The following is a 9,673-nucleotide window of genomic DNA, read 5'->3' on the forward strand; positions in this document are numbered from 1 at the left end:
GCTTTCTTACTTTTCAATTCCGACTTGGTAAGTGTCTACTTGTCGATTTTTGATACCTAATTTCTAGGCGTAGGGTTTCAGTTTCATTATTTACTTATCGGTTTATTTTGTGTGTAGGTTAACAATTGTCGAAGAACAACTACTTATAGACAAATTTCTTTCTTGATTCTCATTTCATTTAAGTTTAGTTGTTTGTGCAGGCCTGATGGCAAATAAATTCGAGACCAAGCACAATATGTGCCCCTACTTGACGTCACGACTGAAAACCAAGAAATGGAGCTGACAATTCATTGGTTGCGGCAATCAAATCTTTGATTAGCTCTTACTGAAAGCCCTATCATATACATAAATCATCTACAAGTTTTTAGGAATCAGCCGAATACGTTAATGATGTAAATGGTCAAAGGATTGAAGCCACTATCCAAGGGAGGGAGATTGAGATCACAGAGCAACCAATACGAGCCATCCTGCAATTAAATGACAGTTTTGCTAAGCAGTTATTATTTTCTTATAGGAGATTGCTGAAAATTCTTCAAGAAACAATGGGCTACCAATGAGGAATTAGTGAAGGGCAATTTCATAATGGGATATTCCCATTATTATACCGGTTCTTGATTCATCATGTAATCCAGAGCTTGTCTCCGAGGAGAGGCACATGGACATTACTAAGTACAGAGTTGTCCTATGCTACCGTAGCTATTCTATACAGACAACCATTCAATATCTCACGTATGATCTTTCAAGGAATGCTCAGAGGAAGGAAAGGGATAAATTCTTGATGTACCCTAGGTTTTTACAAATAATCATAAATGAAGAACTTTAAGATCTTGAAAGAACCGGTACTACTCTTACCTTGCAAATTTCTAATGTGTATGGTAGAATCAGCAGGCATGCACCGACACATAGTCTAATCAAGAGAGTGAATTTGACATCCTGCCTTGGCTTTTATATAAACAAGTGGAGATAATAGAGGTACCACCTTCTCCTAAACATTTGTGGATGATGATGAAGATGAGGAAGAGAATGAAAGTAGTATTAGTGAGGATGATGATGATAATGACAACAATGATGGTGCACCAGGAGATGGCATGGTTGAAAATATTGTTGAACATGTTGAGCATGTGGTTGTGAATGTAGATGATGAGCAAATAGTTTCTTAGGAGGTTGTGTAGCAAATAGTTGATAATCTACATCACATTTCTCCACCAAATTCACCTGATCACATACCATCCCAGTCACCAAAAATTCCATCACCACCCCCATTCACCCATTCATGAACCTTACATCTTTCAACATGTTGACCCTTCATCAATCCATCAACCTGATTCACCCATCCTATTTCAACCAAACTCACCATTTAATGAACCATCTGACCACTGATCACCCACACATTTTGTTAGGCCCCGAACCCGGTGCCCTACATTGGCGTTGGATTTCTTCATAAACGCAGTTCTAAATATCGGAGTAAATTAAAAATTTTGCGGATATATTAAAATGTAAGAGCCCAGTCCTGGTGCCCTACATTTGATGTCGGATTTACTCATAAACACAGTTCTACAAATCAGAGTTAATTAAAACTTTTGCGGAATAATAAACTTCAACCATACTATATTACATAACATCCAAATCTTGTCTCAAACAAATATTCTTTGTCTTTTAAAATAAACTTAAGTCTTTAAAAGATCATAACATTTCCTTGAGATGCCAGTGTCTTCAATTCCATGCCATGTGTCCACATCAAGCTAACTGCCTCATTCTACTCACCTGCGTGCATACTAAAAGTTAGCTACGCTGAGTGAGTTCTAGTTAATCAAGCAACATATAATTAGTTCATATACATGTACGCATGCCCGAAGGTATGTACACCATTCATATTTAACCTGATCACATTACTTTCTTACATACGTTCATACGTTCCTTCTTCATACTTTCTTTACCTTCGTGGTACATACATAACTATCCATACAACTTAAAGAGCCTTCCGTCCTTTAACCTCACAGATATTGTAAGGGTCTGGTCCCTAACATCACATATATTATAAGGGTATGGTCCCTATCCTCATAGATATTATTAGGGTCTGGTCTCTATACTCACAGAAATTATTAGGGTCTGGTCCCTATCCTCACATATATTATTAGGGTCTGGTCTCATTTCTTCCGTGTAACCATACCATACCTTTCTTTATAGCTATAAACATAGCTTTCATACATACTTTTCATACTTTCTATAGCATTCATACCTTACATATAATTATCACATTTATCATTATGGCATACACTTACCACTTAAGGTAAGTGTATTAACAATCACATCGAGTATGCACACAGCCCCGAAAACATACAAAGAAAATGGGGCTAGAAACTCACCTGAATCATGTTTCTCTTGTCGTTAATGGTTATTCCCTTCTTTAACTGAGCTCGGCTAACTGTACATTAATTTCGTATATCAATACTTGCCCTAATCACATTATTAAGGTTTCAGCAAAATTGCTAAGTCTGGTCTATTCAAATTCAGTGTCCCCATTCCATTAGATTACATTTGTACTCAAACACACATTGTACTCAAACACACATTGTACTCGAATACACATTGTATTCGAATACCATTGTATTCGAACAGACCGACTCCTACTCAAATGAACATTCTTGTATTCGGGTTTCTTCTCTATTCGAATACCTCTTGTATTCGAATTAAACATGCTGGTGTAATCTCTGTCTTCCTTTCTTTGCTATATTCGAATAAGAGCTGGTATGCATATACATAATGTATGTGATTTCATATTGTATGTGATTCACATATTGTATGCGATCACATGTTGTATGCGAATACATATTGTATGCGATTCACATATTGTATTCGAATACCTAATGTATTCGGATAAAGATTATGTTAGCATACAACTTGTAGCTTGTACTTGAATGAACTAACTTGTATCACTTATTCGCATGAAATACTTGTATGATCTTTATTTCTTTCCTATATTCGAATGGACTTAGCTGGGCTTGTATATTGCGTCCAGGGGATTGTATTAGATTGATTGTATTTGAAGAGAACACTTGATACACAAGGGGATGGTATTCGGATAGCATGTACTTAGAATACATTTTGTATTCGGAACCCCTATGTGTTGGCCTGCTCTTAGAATACATTTTGTATTCGAGACCTTTATGTATTCGAATACATTTTTCCTTTCTATTCGAACCAAGTGGGTGTTAGAACACACCCACTGTTGGGTACCCTGTTTCTATGACCATTAGTGTTACGTATTTATAACACCCAATCCTTTACCACAGCATTATTTTATCCTTTTAACATTTCTATTTCTATTTTAACCAAGATCTAGATCGTTTGTCCATAAAGTTCCAACCATTATTGGTTTTAAAGGCATTTAAGCTAGGTCTAGGATTTCTAAGTGAATCGTATATACTACGATTTCATTAAGTCTGTTTTGAACATCAAGTTTACATTTTTATGATACCTCTATACTCGATTTGCTCTAGGGCTAAGTTTTTGGGCAACCGTTCATAAAAACATAACTTTACGAGTAAAGAACATACCTTTATACGTTTTTAGGCTACGTTTAGCTTTGATGTGCAACTTTAGGGTTGTATCTTGCTTGTAGAACAAAGATCTATCAAGATCCAAGCTTGATTCTTGGTCTTGAATCCTTACCTTAGTCACGACCGAATGTGTGAGGGTGTTTGTGTGTGTTTAGAGTGTGTAGGAGGCTAGGAGATGAGAAATGAGGGTTTTAGGGAGGTTTAAGAAGTATTTATACTCTCTTAACCCCATGGACCTAAGGCCCATCCCCACCCCTTAATCCATATTCCATTAACAAAGTCCATACTCCTTTATTATATCTAATCTTATTAAGTGTTTACACACATTTAAACAAACATAATTTCTTTTTATTCATTATTATAAAAATTAGGATGTGATGTGCTGAAAACAGTCAAATAATTATTAACTAAAAATAAGCTTATCTAGACACTAAGTAATAATTCTAGACTATTAACTTAACTAAAACTACTAATCGGCAAATGAACCGGTCGACTCTAGTACAGCTAAGTAAGTCCGGATATCGAACCCACGAGAGTCTATAAATCACGAAACTAGCAAATTAGACTCAACTACAAGACGCGACTATTTATTAATAATATTTTAGAGGGATTTATTTTACTAATTAATTAAAACTCTAAATACTAACTAACTAATAACTAAAACTTACTAATGATTAACTAATGATTACTTAACTATTAAACTAATAATAAACTAATTAAAACCTAACCCTAATTAATATAATAATAATAAAACATAATCATTACCTTAAACTCAATTAATTAATTAATAAACCTTTAACCCTAATTACTTTAAACTAATAAACAATTTAGAAAAATTTGATTAATTCAGATGATGAAGATAACTACCTAGGCTAGAATCCCCAAAGTTACGGTTATTAATTAAATGGAAAACTCACGTTATGAAACTGGGATCATAAAATAGACCCTTGACAAAAACCCGAACAAGACCCTTGAACTTCAAGAAGATGCCTATGGATTTCTAACAAGTTTTAAGACTCACCCGTTTTATATTAAACTTACTTAAGGTTATTTAATCGCTTATGTCTAAGTATCTTTTATGACGAAAACCTACCTTACAGCACGGAATTCAAAAGATAGCAAAGCAGACCCAATTAATTTAATAGACTAAGCTGACAATCAAACATAGACGGACTCCTTACGAAGAACTAAATCTAGCAATCCCGACAAGCAAAGATCTACCAACAACCTATCACCTTACAGCTTTCTAAGCTGGCAGTTCACTTTTATCTATTTACTTGATTTTATTGTTTCTATGATTTTAATGCATATTACTCACAAACTAGCCAAGAACACACAGTAAATGACCTAACAAAACCCTATCCTATGAAACACTCAACAAGGGCAATGTGAAACAATAAATTCAAGTAAACAAAACCAAGCAATCATAAGCATTAATTAAATCAAACTCAACCATTTACTTAGAACATAAAATCCATAACGAAACGAAAATCCAAATAAAATCAAACCGAACTAAGGTTCATCACGACCTAGGTAGTTTATGGAATTTAGCCTAGCATCATAAAGTCTAAATCAAACAAAATGAATAATAACGAAAACATGGTGAAAATATAAGAAACAGGGAATCGAAGATGATAAAACCCGTAAACTCGAACGTGAACGTGTAGCTCTTCACCGGATGTCCTCTTGCCTTCAAAATCACAAACAAACTCGTAAAATAGCTCCAAGAACTCTTCAAAATCGGCCAAGGGTTTTAGGTTATGTCAGGTTTAAGTTAAAGGTGTTTAAATACCCAAAACAAGGCCGACAAGAAGCAAAAACGAAATAAATCTATCCCAGTGTTGCCTAGGCGCCGCGCGGCCGGGTTTGGCCTTCCCCCTTCGCGCGGCGCGGCGTGCTTTTTCATGGGGCCGGTCTGACCGGTTCTCTGTTTTAACCCTTCCTGACGCGTTTCAGCTCGTTTTTTGCCCTTTTTAATCACGATCAAATCCCGAAACCTACGAAACATAGAAATGTTAGTAGTATACAAATCTCGACTAAAAAAGATTAAAAACTATTAAAATATTAATTAAAATATATAAAGGAAACATAAAAATTTAGCATTATATCAAATATCCCCATACTTATTTTTTTTCGTTCCTGAAAAAGATTGATGCAGTTGGATCAGAATCGGAAAATACAGTCTTACAAACATATAGGTTAATTATTAAAGCTTAGAAAAACGCAAAAACCGCGATCATCGATATTGTTGTCCACTTAAACCCATGCCTTAATCTTTACCGGGACAAATATGATCCGACAATTTTTTACTCAGTGGTTTACACAATTAAGACCCGCTTATTTTCAGTTTTTACCGGACCAGACCACCCCAACTTGACTTAAACCTCAAAATTAGCAGATTTAAAACTTTTGTTGCTCTATTTTTTCATGAATAGTTAAGACGATCAAGGGTATTGTTTATCCACCTAAGCTTAAGCATCAAAGTCTACCAAGCAGCCATTAGATACGATTAAAGTTCAATTAATTTATAGCTAGTGCTCCCCATAACATGACATACCCCCGTTATCAAGCAACACCCCAAATCCATCACCATAGGTGAGTATGCAAAATTTCATCTGTAGGGCTTACATGTAGCGTGTCCCTTGTGGTCCGTTTCTTAATGGTAATGAGACGCGAGCAAGGGGACCCCACATGGCTAACAGCGTGGATGATCAAGTCTATAGTGTAGTTGTACTTTTGTACTTTTGTGATCATGTTTATAGACTTATAAGGGTTTGCTCTTTTTGGCTTTATTTAAATATTCACAACCTCACTTAGGAATTGTGAATACCCAGATGAATAGATTGCATACAGACCCATGGTCTCCGGACCCGAAGCATCCCATCAATACAGGATTTAAGGTTATAAAACCATACGCCAATGAGGTGTAAGACACTAAACTAGCAGTTTTAAGTTTATATCACAGGCTACACGGCATACTCTAACGTTAAACCTACCCAAGCATCATATGATAACATATTCAAATTTTTAAAATTTTATAATATTTCCACTTTTCATACCAATAATTGAGGCTTGAGTATGGCCCGACCTTTCATTACTTATCTTCCACGGACAAAATGCTTTACCCACAAAAGATTTCCGTTTTAACCATTTTATCAAATTGCCCTTTCATTTTCAAGGCTGAGCCTACCGACACATCCCAAGTTAAGTGTGTTTTCTTTTATTTATCTCATATTATTAGTAGTTTGAAAAACCAATTTCCCGATAAATATCATCATCTCCTACTTTAACGCAAAAAACTAGATTCAAGGGACATTTAAAAAAAATTCAAATTTTATTTTTTTTATTTTTTTTTATTTTTCAAACAAAAACTCAATTGAAACTACGACTCAAATATCCTATCCCCACACTTAAATTTTGCATTGTCCTCAATGCAAGGATAAGGACGACTTAAAACAAAAATAAAATAAAAGTGGACTACAAAAACTAAAACTCTAAAAATTATAAAAACAAAATAAAAAGTTAATATGCTCGATAAATGGAAAAGACTTAGCTGGTAATATGCGAATGAAACATGATGCCAAAGTCTTCTTCCATGAATGCCCTCCAACTAAGAAACGTGCTCAGCAAATGGTAACTCCTTCTCTCACGAACGTAAGCGGCCAAACAAAAACAAACAAACATATCTAAAAATGTATCTTATCGTAACGATAGATATTATGCAATTAAAGTATTTCACCAATAAACAAATAAATCATGAATAATTAGCAGCAAATAAATAAATATAAAGTATACGGCTCAGCTGCTCCATCCCCACACTTGTCTTTTTCAATAAATTCTTCCTTGGGGATCGCCTTTCTAGCTCATTCATTCTTCAAACTCGCAAAACTCAAAAACATAAAACAAAGAAGAACTACAAAAGACTACGTTAGCGACTCGATGACTCAACGAAGCTAAGAAAATAAAAACTAAAATAAAGGAAAATCTACAAACTCTACACTTGAGTTTTCACTCAAGAAACTATGTTTATGCGAATCACGTGGCGGACCGAGTGGAGCTTCCTCCACCTCGGTAAAACTCCAATGCCCTCAAGGATACCGAATCACGATCCGACCATTCGTCAATCTTGGTCTTCTTCTTTCTAACACCACGAACCTTCTCAATCTTTCGCTTACCACCACCTTTTACTCCAACATGCTTCACTATTTCCCGAGAACTAGAAATCGCTCGCTCCTTCCCCACACTTAAACTTACAGAACGGGAATCGTCAAGACTAGGACCCATGCCCGAGATAACTGATTCTATCGAGTAAACTGGGTGACATGGATCAATAAGACCGTCTTGACCACTCGGATGTCTCATGGACTTAGCCAAATAGGTGGCACTATCATCACCCTCTCTAAGAGTAATCTTACCTTCATACACGTCAATGACTGCCCTAGCAGTACGTAAAAATGGACGACCTAAAATAATAGGAACTCTCTCGTCGGCCTCCATATCTAAAACAACAAAATCTACGGGAAAACCAAATTATCTACCTTAACGATCAAATTCTCTACGACACCCCTCGGATACTTAACGGAACGATCGGCTAAAGACAACGTCATGCGAGTGGGGGTGAGCTCTCCTAGGTCTAGCTTTTCATATAAAGAATATGGCATAAGGTTTATACTAGCTCCTAGATCGGCTAATGCTTGACACGTTGTGTCACCTCCGAAAAGGCATGGAATGGTAAAAACACCGGGTTCGGGTAACTTCTCTGGAACTTTATTGAGAACTACTGCAGAACACTCTCCATTTAAGGGCATAGTCGACAACTCCTCCAACTTATCCTTTCTTTTAAGAAGATCTTTCAAAAATTTGGCGTACTTAGGCATATGCTGAAGAACTTCTATGAATGGAAGGTTGACATTCAATTGGCTAAATATATTAAGAAAATGTCCGTAATCTTTTGTATACTTTTGATTCTTTAGATGAGCGGGATACTGGACATAGGCTAGGTCAATGGTGTGTGGTGGTGGCCGGGCTCCAACCGGCTTCTTATCGGTGTTTTTATTAACTTGTGGCTCTATGATTGGTGTTGTACTATGTGACTTACCTGGAGTCTCTACCTCTATCTCCTCATCTATCAACTCATCGTCCCCATCTTCCCTAATTTCTCTATTAACTACCTCCGGACCTAAAACCCTACCACTACGAGTGGAGATGGCGTTCAATTGAGCAGCCAGATTAGTTTGAGTGATACCCGAAAACTGACCTGGGGGCCTTTCTTCTAAACAACGAGCAATATCACCAACAGTCCTTTGAATATCGAGAATGGAAGATTGTTGATTCTTGAAGAGCGAATCGTGTTCGGCTAACTTTTTCTGTGTAACTTGATCTCTCTCCAAGATTAGCTTCATCATCTCTTCCAAACGCCCAATTCCACCGTTCGAATCCTGCACATTATTTTGAATATTAGTACCATCGGTGTTATTATTATTATTATACTGACCTTATCCTTGATTATAAGAGTTTTGAAATACGGGTGGTGCACCCGACGGACGCCAATTAGCATTATTCTGATTCGGGTTCTTATAAGTGTTCCAATTCTGACTGTTGTTGTTGTAATTACTGGGAAACCTATTCTGACCAGCAACAAAATCGACCTGTTGATTCATCACCGGGAACTCCAACGTACCATGTCCACCTCTACAAAACTCACATCTATCCACCCTGGCCTTCAGTTCCTTAACCTCTCGGGTTAGTGATTCCAAAGCAGCAGCCACACTAGTATCCAGATTAACCTGGTGTACACCTCGAGCGGATGAGGATGTACTGCTGACAGGAGTGGAATTCCCGTGATGTGGCTCTTTGGCAAGGTTCGATTGAGAGAAGCTCTCAAACATCTCATTACATTCGGCGACATTCTTCCTAGCCAGTAGACTTCCTCCCGCGGCAGTGTCGAACCGAACTTGGGTTTCGTAGTTCAACCCATTGTAAAATTTTTCCATGAGAGCCCATGGTGTAAGACCATTCTGTGAGCATCGAGACAGCAAGCTCTGAAAACGCTCCCAAGCATGAAAATATCACTCCCCCGGTTCCATGTGAAACGAGTGAATCTGATCGCGAAG

The sequence above is a fragment of the Bidens hawaiensis genome, unplaced genomic scaffold, assembly GCF_021521415.1.
Source record: "Bidens hawaiensis isolate Kalapana, Puna unplaced genomic scaffold, B.hawaiensis_p1.1 tig00043710_1, whole genome shotgun sequence".
Classification (NCBI taxonomy): Eukaryota; Viridiplantae; Streptophyta; class Magnoliopsida; order Asterales; family Asteraceae; genus Bidens; species Bidens hawaiensis.